General features: G+C 42.4%; 1 protein-coding gene across 2 annotated transcripts in view; it reads left to right on the top strand.

Annotated features, from left to right (window-relative positions):
• Window positions 1–12,597, top strand: part of WDR19 (WD repeat domain 19) — a 565,820-nt gene that overhangs the window by 535,022 nt on the left and 18,201 nt on the right. Inside the window, exon 37 of one of the 2 annotated variants that reach the window (XM_030191303.1) lies at window positions 10,677–10,835. The exons of the other annotated variant lie outside the window; for it this stretch is intronic. The gene's annotated coding sequence lies outside the window, so the exon portion shown is untranslated. Of the gene's footprint in view, window positions 1–10,676; window positions 10,836–12,597 lie in introns of those variants that run through there. 2 annotated transcript variants of the gene reach the window in all.

The raw sequence follows: 12,597 nt of genomic DNA on the forward strand, positions 1-12,597 counted from the left end.
TTTGTTGAGGTATCAGATTCAATGGTATCACTCTCTCCAAAAAATAGTTTCAAACGTAATTTTCTAAAAAACTTATGTAAATTAATGCGGATATCAAACGCATTATGAAACTGGGTAGGAACAAATGTAAGCCCTAAACTTAAAATGTGATGTTGAATGGGACTCAAAGATTTCGATGATAAGTTAAACACTATCAATGAATCTTTCTGCCCTGTCGTTTGGGGCGTACTATAGGCTGTGTATTCATCTCTGTTGTTTGTTGTCCTGTTAAAATAGTTGTTTTTAAAGATGTCTCAGTGTGGCCACCAATATTACTCATTGTATTACTCTCATTCCCATGTTCTTCTCCTGATGAGTCACTTGAAGAATTAATAAATGTGACTCGTTTACCTTTTTTATTTCGTCTAGATTTTCTACTTTGATTCATCCACGGATAGATGAAACCCTTCGTATAATCTAACTCGTCTCTCTTATACTTAGATATTTTTTGAGATCTGATTTCTGCTCGATATTTTTCAATCACTTGCATATGCTCCTTATATTTAACTTCATAATCATCAAGCTCTCCAGATGATTTCACGTTTTCAATGTAGAGGATATCCTGATAAAATTTTTAAAAAAGCGGCTAAGAGAGCGTTCAATAATCATAATGAATGGCAACCATCATGTGACAACCAGAAACATAAATCTGTAAAAAATGATCCGTTGACTTGTGTGTTACCTTACACTAAGTCATCTAGTCAAATTATACATATTATGAAACGTCACTGGTCCATATTGGGCATACATAAAGTTTTCCAGCAATTCCCTCGATTTGCATTTTCTCGAGGGAGAAATTTAGGCGAACAATTGGCAGGGCATAACACTGCATGTAATGTAAGACATGAGGATTTTGGCCATGTGAGTTGCAATCGGTGTGTATATTGTAGTTATGCCATGCAAGTTAATGAAGTGAATGTTCCTCATTCAGGGAAAATATATCGTTTGCAGGCTCGTACTGATTGTAACACTGCAAATTGTGTGTATGGTATAAAATGCCCCTGCGAATTATGGTATATTGGATTAACTACTAAAAAGATTAAAGTTAGGATAGCACAGCACCTTAGTAATCTTCGTACTAAACGAATGGAAGCTCCTCTGGTTTCACATTGGGTAGATGTTAAACATGAAGTTCAGGATCTTCGCTTTGTAGTTTTGAGTCAAATTAATTTTGAAAGGGGTGGAAATGTGCCTCGCATGTTATTGCGAAAAGAACAAAGGCTAATCTATCTTTGGAACACTGTAAGCCCTAATGGGTTAAACAAGGAAGTAGAGTGGTTAAATTTGTGAGAGGGTATTTAAACTCAGTCTCTTTGAAGCCTCGGTATGCGCATGTGTGGGCGTCTTTTGAGGCGCTGCCACCGGCACATCCAGGACTGTTGAATGTTTGGCCACCTGTAGAGCCGGTAAGAGTTTACAATATTGGTTTTCAAAAGGGTTGAAATAATGTTTGTGAAATATAAATGTATGCTATTATTGTTGTTTACTTAGATTACTGACCCCTGAAGACGCAAATTTTGCGAAACACGATCGTGTAGGGTCTGTGCAAAATTATTTCAGTGAACAATGAGAGGATAGCTCCAATGAAGCAGTTTGAAATTGAAGGAAAAGATTCAACATTAGTTCCGTGAAGATTGGAATCACGGTGAATGAAACTTCCGTCATTCAGTATTATAGCACACAGTAAATCAGTTGTGGTTTACGATGGAATACAAATCTTTGATTTAAACCTGCTGTGGTGGGTAATTGATATAATCAATGTATTGATCTTCATATGGCTACAGAGAAGTCTAAATCAGGTTACGAATGGATTGAATGAAGATCGTAACGAAGAAAAGGTGCTTTGATTGACAGTGTAATTAACAAGTTTCACACCAGTGTTGCTATTGAAAATAGTACATTTATAAGATCATAAGTGATACAATCATTCCGGGTATTCTAATGTTATAGAGTTTGATAATAGTTTTTTGATATTAGTTTTATAGATTTGAATTAGAGTGAATGGATGAATGAATGTTAGATATATGGGGATTTTAGACAATAATTGTTAGGTTTATGAGATTAATTGGTTTAATAAAGATAAATATAATTGCAACAGTTGTTGAGTATATTGTATGAATTTAGTACAACTATTTATTGAATGACACCTTAGACAACCTAGTAAGTTAATGGGAGAATCCGGGGCATACAAGAATTTTGCCTCTATTTGTTCTCCCTCCAATTCTAAATTCAAAGGCACTGTATATCTGAATTCTTGGGACTGTACAGAGAATCCTATTGTGCTGGTAGTTTCTGAGGAAAGGGGAAATGGGCATATGCTTTGACCCAAGCCTATGGTGGATATTGTAGCCCCTTTGTCAATCAAAAAATTGGACTGGCACAGTAGCTAGCCTACCCCCCACAACAGGATCTTCTAGCCCAATCTCTGCCCTCAGAACCTGCTGCTGAGCTAGTCACTGGAGCCCTGAACTTCCCCTGGGATTCCCTGGGGATCGAAAAATCCCCCTTCCCAGTGCCTGATATCTAGGGGCTGGACCTGCATCTCGCTGTCCCCTGTCCCGCAGCCTCTGCTTACGTGTCCTATTTGCCCACAGCTCCAACACTGGAACTGTGAGAAATCTGGTTTCTGTGTAGTCTATCCTCACTGTACCTTGCTGAATCTGTCTGTGCCCAACTATATTTCTTAGTCTTAGTACATCCTATCCACAATTTCAAAGCTGTTAGAATTTCTTTGTCAAAACTGCCTGACTGAGGCCAATTAATGCTCAGATTCTATAAGCCGGCACTGCCGTGGAGACCTGCTCCAATGCAGTCTGCATAACTACAACTAAACAGATTCTAATCTAAAGTCTTAGAATGAAGAGAGAGAGAAAGCACAAATAAAAGAATACAAAGACAATCACCACAAAGTGAAATGAAGTACTTACCACGCTGTCTTCTCACCTCACCTCCAGTTCCCATCCCAGGAGTCAATCCCAGGCCGCGGCGGTGGGAACCAGGAATCCTGACCGTTTGCCTATCCTGGTCGCCGGTCACTTTTGTTTCTTAAAATCCAAACACTTTCATCCTTTGGTTAGTTGCTTGTCGAGGCCCACTCACTGGATATTAGCCGTTGCAACACGTGCACTTGTTAACAGACGGCAGACTCTGGTCCAGCGACGTCGGGCAGTAGAAGTCCACGCAGGTTCACCAGGCCCGGGTTCAACCGAGCAGAAACACCACTTTGTGTCTTTCGTGCCGCACCTCCAGAGTCTCTAATCACGGTCAGCACTACTTACACAATGCAATCCTCTCAACCGATATCTTAAGAGCTGGACAGCGGATAAAACTTATTTAGACTGAAACAAAGAAAAAAGGACCAGAGAAGCGCTTCTCGGGGTTAACACTGGTTTATTTAATTATCCAAAGATTAGGATAAAAAAAATTAAGAAAAATAGTAATAGAAATAGTCTAGAATATGACAGAAATAAGAACATATTATAGAAATCACAATGGAAAGTTGGCCAGGGCAGTCTCCCAGTTCTCTGGCATGAGACAGGAGCACTGCACACTGACCTCCCTCCTATCTGGCAGAGAGATATTATATAGGATTTCTTTTCCCTTTCAATACCAGAGGAGCACAAGAAGGGGGAAGGGTTTCTTCTTACCCCCTTTAATTAGCATCTTACAGTCAGGCAGGATCTCCTGACAATAAAGAAATATATAGCATCTGTTTATATTTCCTTTTGAAGATGCATTTGGTCTGTTGTCCAAATGTTTTGGACCCCTTCTATTCATCTTTACAGCCTTTCTCATAAGAATAAATTTCTCAGAACCTTTAATTAGTATTTCCCCTATTCTGAAAGAGGAGACAAAAGTTAATTACTGCTTCCTTATAGAGTTGTTATAGAGGTGTTAGGTTTCTCTTGTCAATAGAACTATTGCTATTGACTCCAGGGATCAGGGAGATAGTGTTTGAATTGTTCTAGGCAGAGAAGGAAATAAGGTGTTACCTGGTCTTCCTCTCATGGTTGTGAAAAAGGGTAATTCTCTCCTGGATATTAGCCTTACTTCAGAGGGCATGGGAAAGAATTCTGTCTCCTGACCATATTCAATGAGAGAGATTGTGGGCAATCAGGGCTTATAGTGTAATTGCCTTTCCAGCAAGCCAGCAAGCTTCTCATGATTAGAAGGAAAGAAACCTTCATTTCTCTCTGTCCAACATATGAGACATTAATTTCTGTACATGAAATAATTGGAGGCCTTCCACCTCCTACAACACGACCATCTACCGGCAGGTGAAGATAGTTCAATCTTATAGGATGGAAATGTCCTTGGTCAGTCAGTATTATCTATCTCCAGCAGGCAGATGGATAGTGTCTCACAAGCTCCTGTTCTAGGTATCCCAGTTTAGTGTAGCTTTGTGGTGCTCAGCTGAAGCAGTGCTGGCTTTAGGGGATACCCCTTGTGATACAGGTCCCTCCCCAGCCCTTCCTCCGCAAAGGGAACAGTGTTTCAAAAAAAAAAAAAAAGCCTGATTCAAGCAAGGGCAGACCTAATGGCATGGGGCTCTGCTTCCATCCCACTGCTTGTCTGCAGGAGAGATACTAGATTAGCTCCAATATAAGGGTTGGTAGTGGAGTGGGTCTGAGCATCCCTGGCAGCCAGCAGGACTCTGAAGGCTTCCTGGGGCGAGTGTGCCTTTCATTTTCTTTGCAGATGTGGTCCCGGTTTCACTTTTATTTTGGATCCAGTTAGCTGCGGCAGTTGTTACACACTACTTCCACTGTGGAAGAGAGTCAGGTCTTGATCCAAGCGGATGGGATGGTTTTCCCATGCTTGCAGAGAGTGTGGTCGAAACCATGCTTTTTTTCCCATGTGAGTGAAGCACAGGCTCGTTTCTCTCTTGGCCCTGACGCTGCAACAGCCATCATTTTTCCTCCACATGATGGCACTGCTGCCTTAACAACTCCATGGGCTTTGGCCTCGGTGATGTCTCCAGGGGGAGTGGGGTATGGATTCAGGCTACATAATCAACACCTCGCAGCAGAGCAGTCATTTGAATTTTCCTTTAATTAGAGAATATTGCTAGCAAGAAGAAAGTTCATGAGACAGACTACCAATAATCAAGCCAGTTTTCTTCTCATGAATTTCTTTTCTGTCTGAAAGAGTGTACAAGTTATTTAGACATAAAAAAAGCTTACATCATAGGGTCAGCTAAAATTCAGTTCAATGGGTCAGCAAAAACAGATAGGGTTTCAGGACAGAAAAACATACCTTAGGTAATGTTTCCTGAACCACTGATAAGTCAAATCAGTAATTATTCTCTATCTAAATCATTCTTTATACAACATATGGACTAGAAAAAAAAACAATTGGCCCTAGCACCTTGCCTTGTGAAGTTTACTATTCCTCATAGGGCCCCTCAACTTCAATAAACAATTCAGTTCACATTGATCTGACCTTTCCCTGAGGTCAGTGAAAATGCAAAGAGCTGCAAAATTGTCTCATGTAACCTAGAAGCAATTTTTACTAATTTCAGACTAAAGATATTAACCCTAAGTTTTCCAATTCTACAGGTGTAATTTGTTCCTCCCCCCCCCCCCCCCCCCCCCCCCCCCCACCCACCCAAAGTTTGACCTGTTGCTGCACAATGCATATTTGCTGTGCATTCGGGTCATGGTTTGGGCCCTAAGGTGACTAACTGGGTTAAAAATGAGTTAAATGGAAGGAGACAGATAGTGGTAAATTGAGTTTGCTCTGAGGAAAAGGATGTTATCAGTGGTGTACTACAAGGATTGATCCTTGGGCCAGCTCTTTTTAACATCTTTGTGAGTGATATTGCAGAAGATTTATCTCTCGGCAGATACCAAACTCTGTAATCGGGTAGACACCCTGGAGGGCATGGATAGCATGAGGAGGGACCTAGCAAAGCTTGAAGAATGGTCCATAAATTGTCAACTAAAATTTAATGCTAAAAAATGCAGGGTCATACACTTGGGTTGCAAAAAGCCAAGGGAACAGTATATAGTATAGGAGGTGAAGTATTGTGTACGAAAGAAGAGTGGGACTTGAGAATGATCGTATTTGATGATCTAAAGGTGGCCAAATAGGAAGAAAAGGCAACAGTCAAAGCCAGAAGGATGCTCAGGTGCATAGGGAGAGGAAGAGCCAGCATGAAAAAAAAAAGGTGACAGTGTCCTTGTGTAAGTCTCTGGTGAAATCTCATTTAGAATATTGTGTACAATTCTGGAGACCGCACCTACGAAAAGATATAAACAGGATGGATCAGTCCAGAGAGTGGCTACGAAATTGGTCAGTGGTCTTTGTCATAAAGTATGGGGACAGACTTATAGACTTCAATATGTATACTCTGGAAGAAAGCCGGGACAGAGGGGAAATGATAGAGACATTTAAATATCACTGTGAGATTAATGTACAGGAGGTGAGCCTTTTTCAAATGAAGGAAAACTCTAGAATGAGAGGGCATAGGATGAAGTTAAGAGGTTATAGGCTTAGGAGTAATCTAAGGAAATACTTTTTCACAGAAATGATAGTGGAGACAAGAACTGTGCCTGAATTTAAGGAAGCATGGGACAGGCAAATGGGATCTCTTAGGGATAGGAGGAGATAGTGGTTTCTGAGGATGGGCAGACTGGATGGGCCTTATCTGCCATCATGTTTCTATTTATAAAATATATATGATCAAGGGTGTAGCCAGACTTCGGCGGAAGGGGGGTCCAGAGCCCAAGATGAGGAGGCATATTTTACCCCCCCCCCCCCCCCCGGCGCCGACCCCTTTGACCCCCCTCCTTCTTGCCGCCGTCAACCCTCCTCCGCCAGCTGAAGTCGTCTCCAGCGCGGCTGCGTTGCTGATCTGTAGTGCAAGGATTCTGTTTCTGTGAGTATGCCGTGCAGGACATCAGACTCACAGAAACAGAATCCTTGCACTACAGATCAGCAACACGGCCGCGCCGGAGACCGGCACTAAAGAGGACTTCAGCTGGCGGGGATTGGGGACCCCCGCCAGCAAAGGTACCCGACGACGGCGGGGGAGGGTTGGCAGCGGGAGGGGAGGTCAAAGGGGTTGGTGGCGGGGGGTGGGGGGCCAGGGTCTAATCTACGGGAGCCCATGCCACCGTGGCCACACGTAGCTATGCCCTGTATATGATTCTGAGCAGGTGTAAATGTACAAAGACTCATTTGAACTATCATTTTGATTGCTCTTGTGGAGCAATTTTATAAACATGCATGGGATAATTCAGTAGCAGGGGAGTTGTGATACCTATTCTATAAATGAAAGTAGGCATCTAAGTAGGTGACATATGTGTTTAATTTAGGGAGGAACACTTATGCCAACCATATAGCTACTGTAAGTGCTCACACCTAAATCCTGTAGATACATGCATGATACAGAATTCTGTAAGTTAGACAGACTGCTGTGTTACCCTCTCCAGGCTCCACCTATGTCTGCCCATCTGTCAAAGATATGTACATATTTACAGAATAGCACTTGGGCAAAGATTTGGCATTCACACACACATGTTCATACATACACATGCATATGCCAGTTCTTTAGTCAATGTGTTACAGAATCACCCCAAAGTTAAGTACATAAGTACAGCCATACTGGGATCGACCAAAGGTCCATCAAGCCTAGCATCCTGTTTCCGATGGTGGCCAATCCAGGTGACAAGTACCTGGCAAGAGCCCCAAACAGTATAATACATTTTATGCAGTGGATTTTCCCCAAGTCTGTTTTTAATAATGGTCTATGGCCTTTTCCTTTAGGAAGCCATCGAAACCTTTTTTTTAAACCCTGCTAACTACTGTCTCTAGCAACAAATTCCAGAGTTTAATTACACGTTGAGTGAAGAAATATTTTATTCGATTCATTTTAAATTTACTACTTTCTAGCTTCATTGCGTGCCCCCTAGTCCTAGTATTTTTGCAAAGAGTAAACAAGCGATTCACGTCTACCTGTTCCACTCCACTCATAATTTTATAGACCTCTATCATATCTCCCCTCAGCTGTCTTTTCTCCAAGCTGAAGAGCCCTAGCCATATTAGCCTTTCCAAATAGGGAAGTTGTCCCATCCCCTTTATCATTTTCATCGCCCTTCTCTGTACCTTTTCTAATTCCACTATATCTTTTTTGATATGCGGTGACCAGAATTGAATACAATATTCGAGGTGCAGTTGCATCGTGGAGTAATACATAGGCATTTATAACATTCTCATTTTTGTTTTCCATTCCTTTCCTAATAATACCTAACATTCTATTTGCTTTCTCAGCAGCCGCCGCACATTGAGCAGAGGGTTTTAACGTATCATCAACGATGACGCTTAGATCCCTTTCCCGGTCAGTGACTCTTAAAGTGGAACCTTGCATTACATAACTATAATTCAGGTTCCTGTTTCCCACATGCATCACTTTGCACTTACATTAAATGTCACCTGCCATTTAGATGCCCAGTCTCCCAGTAATTTTTCACAATCCTCTTGCGAATTAACAACTTTGAATAACTTTGTGTTGTCAGCAAATTTTATTACCTCACTAATTACTCCCATCTCTGGATCATTTATAAATATGTTAAAAAGCAGCAGTCCCAGCACAGACCCCTGGGGAACCCCACTATCTACCCTTCTCCATTGAGAATACTGACCATTTACCTTACTCTGTTTTAACCAGTTTTTAATCCACAATCGGACACTATCTCCTATCCCATGATGTTCCAATTTCCTCTGAAGTCTTTCATGAGGTACTTTGTCAAACACCTTTTGAAAATCCAGATACGCAATATCGACTGGCTCAGTTTTATCCACTTGTTCGTTTACCCCTTCAAAGAAATGTAATGTTACCTAGCAGGGCCGTGCCAAGGGTCTCTGGTGCCCCCCTGCAGACTATCAGTTGGCGCCCCCCCCCCCCCCCCCCCGTCTCGCTTCTTCATTAGGTGTTTCTCGGTTGCTACCTGTCTTTCCTTTAGACTGAAAACTACAGGCCCAGCCAGACCTGACAAAAGGGTCTACCACACCCTTCAGTGTCAAGCATATACTAGAAAACTGTAAATTAGCTTACACAGGAAAGCAGTTTAAAAAATAAACACAATTCGTGCTGTTTCTTAACACTGCTCTCCAGAGAAAGCACTGCCTTTATAAAGAGGCTTTGCAGTGGGACTTTGATTATGCATGTTCCTGTCTTTGTTACTGGGGTCTCTTCATCTCATTTACACCGTCTGACCTCCCTGGCTCACTGGGAGCCCAGTCTCTTGGAGTAGAAGAACTGCTGGCTTTTTTTTCTTCTTCCAGAGATTATATCAGCCAGCACCATCCATGTCAGGCTGCAAAGCGGGCACTGGCAGCAGAAGCAGCCGCCTCCGATCTCCACCCCCGATCGGGTCTGCCTTCAGTACAGCAGGGTCTGCCCTGCTTGTAAAACAAGTAAATCTCTTCTATTCGTCATTGTTGGGCCTCACTGTGTCCCGCCCTTGTGGAAATAGGAAGCTACCTCACATGAGGGCGGGACACAGTGAGGCCCGACGAGGAGGAGAAGAAGAAGAGATTTACTTGTTACAAGCAGGGCGGACGCGAGGCGCTGCCTGCAGCTCAGCTTCACAAAATTTAAACCCCCAAGCGGTATGGTGGGGCAGCACCGCAGCGGTGCCCTTGAAGGCAGGCGCCCCCCTGCGGCCCTGTTACCTAGGCTGGGAAGCCAAGTAGGCTCCTTTGTGTCTTTATAAAATAAACACCTAATGGCTTTGCATCATGTGTATATTGAGGCAACTTGTTATAAAATTATCCTCCATGGGGATAATTTTATAAAGGATTGTTCGTGCATATGTGTGTAAAATTCTTATAAAATTACCCCCACCCCCCAACAAGTGTTTTATCTGGTGAAATGGGTTATTTAAAAACCCTTCTTTGTGCAGATAAAGTACATGAAACCAATCGTATACTTTTACCCACAGTGAGTAGAGGTTTTCCCAGGACCAGTGTTAGAGCAGAGATTTAAACAATGCACATTTTCAAAAGTATTTGTATTATTTTTGACAGAGGTGCAAGTGTTTACCTTGCACCTCTTTTCAACTTGCACATACTTTCATTTTGAAAAGTGGTGCAAAGTATATACGCTGAAACTTTTTGGGCAGTATGAAAATTAACCCAGAAGATATTAAGCTGAAAGCCAAGTTACTTAGGGGTCCTTTTTACTAAGCTGCAGTGCGCACTAACATGTGCTTACCGCAGCTTGAAATGCCTTACTGCGGGGCACGCTCTGGCATCCCACAGTAATTTTGGCATTGGCACAGACACATGCTTCCCACACATTATTTTTTACCATTGGGGCAGGAAGGGGGGCGGAGAATAGGCATGTTCTTCACTAGTCGGTTAGCACAGCTACATTGCCGCGCGCTAACCAATTAGCACATGAGCCCTTACCACCTACAAAATAGTTATCGGTAAGTGCTGACACACTAATGGGAAAATGAGCTCATGGCCATTTTACCCATGTGGCAAAAATGGCCTTAGTTCATGGGAATGGCCCACATAAGCACATGCTAAGGCCACTTTTTACCGCAGTTTTGTAAAAGGGCCCCTTAATCATTGCGTACAAAAAAGCTAAATGAAGATGAATTTGAATAACCTATTTTTCTGTCTAGGTTTGTTTTCTCATCTGAACCGCATTAAGGAAGCTCCTGCCATCATTTTATTGATAAATATTTAAAGATTTACCACGTTTCTTCACAAATATTCTGATGTTGCTGTTTGTAGAATGATCAAAATCATATAATCCATTTATAATTATGCCTGTTGTGTTCATGTTTTATATAGCAGTTGTAAATACTTCATGTTTTAATAAAAACCCTTATACATTTTTGTATCAAGACCTTCTTTCTTGATATTGTATTAATTATATAACTGTTCCTGTGTTTAATTTCTTTTTGTTCAAATCACATTAAATATTTTTTTAACTGGCACATTAGCAAATAAAATATACCCCCCCACCCCACTTTACTAAGCCACGCACTAATGCTGACACAGCCCATCACTTTCATTAACATTCATTTTAACATGCTGTGTGCAGATGTTAACATGAAGTTTTGTACAGGATTAGCTGCTGCACAAAGCCCTTTTTTTGCATCATGCAAGCGTGCACAGACATCATGCTAATTGCATCAGCAACTTGTTCCCTAACCGAGCTTCTCTTGTCTTGTTGCTCCCTCCTCTGCTCCTGTGCTGTAGACCAGGAGGGAAGGGGGTGACTCTGAAGCAGACACTGTAGAACAATGGACAGACAATAAGGAGGTAAATTAGCACGTTTGACATTTGTGAGTAGTGGTGACAGTCTTCAAACACGGTTTTGATGCTTGGCATTTTTACTCATAAATTTCATACAGTAACACAGTAAATAATGGTGAAGAAAGGCCCACATGATCCATTGAGTCTGTCCAACAAGACAGACAGAACTGCACCTGCCACTCTGCAGGATACACTTGTTCATATAGAGACCACACATTTCAGACAAAAATGCAAGTGCATTTTTGTTTGAAACTGAACACACCCCCTCCCTGCCAGACCGAGTCATCCCAGCCCTGCCCTGCCCCCCCCCCCCCCCCCCCCCCCCCCCACCTCAGAGACCATATCCCGGCAAGCCCTACCCTGCCTCACAGAAGAGAGCAGGTGCCACTGAGGCTGCTATGGGAACTCGCAGCAGCCATTTTTATGAAGGAACCAGTGGAAGTAGGATTGACTGGGATAGTTCCTGCCCGAATGAGCTAAAGGTAGGGCCGGTGGAGCAGGTGGCCCAGCCTGTCAGGACCTGGTCTCTGCACAGGAGGAGGGTTAGTGTCAGTGGTGGCAGTCCAGTGGGACCCAGTCTTGGCTGGGAGGGGGAAGTGTTGATGGGCTGGGAGGACCCTCTTTGTACCGGGGGGGGGGGGGGGGGGTTCCATTATCAGTTTCGGCCAAAACTGCACAACAAATTTCAGCTGCTGATTTGGTTTCAGTCGGCCTTTACCTTCATGATTTGAGCACGGGCATCACAACCAGGGCAGTTGGTAATTTGTCACTTTGCCTATCACATACCACAGCACCATGATGATAGTCTGAAGAATGGTTTTATTATAGCCTCATCGTAGTCACATTCATTATCAATATATGATTAAACCAACAATCCAACCATATTGCTAATTAACAAAATATTACTCTCTAATTTCAACCTTAAGATGTTTAGCCGTCCCCCATAGAGATACTGTACACAGAACTCACACTCATAGCATACAATATACATATATTAAAATATGTATATTTGATCCTGACCTGCCTGCCATTTTTGAAACAAAACATAGAAGGCTGCCCAGCACTGGCCTTACTTTCCAACTTTTGAAGTAGCCATGTAAGCACCACTCCTCCCATGAAAACACATCAGTAGCCTTGAAGTTTGTTTGTTTTTAATTTCATTGTTTTTATATAGGGATCCTTTGTGTTTACCTCATGAAATTTTTGCTTCCAAAACCACCTCCTATGGGAGGGCATTCCAGACATCCATCAATCTCTCTCTGAAAATTAGTTCAGTATTGC

The sequence above is a fragment of the Microcaecilia unicolor genome, chromosome 2 (assembly GCF_901765095.1).
Source record: "Microcaecilia unicolor chromosome 2, aMicUni1.1, whole genome shotgun sequence".
Classification (NCBI taxonomy): domain Eukaryota; kingdom Metazoa; phylum Chordata; class Amphibia; order Gymnophiona; family Siphonopidae; genus Microcaecilia; species Microcaecilia unicolor.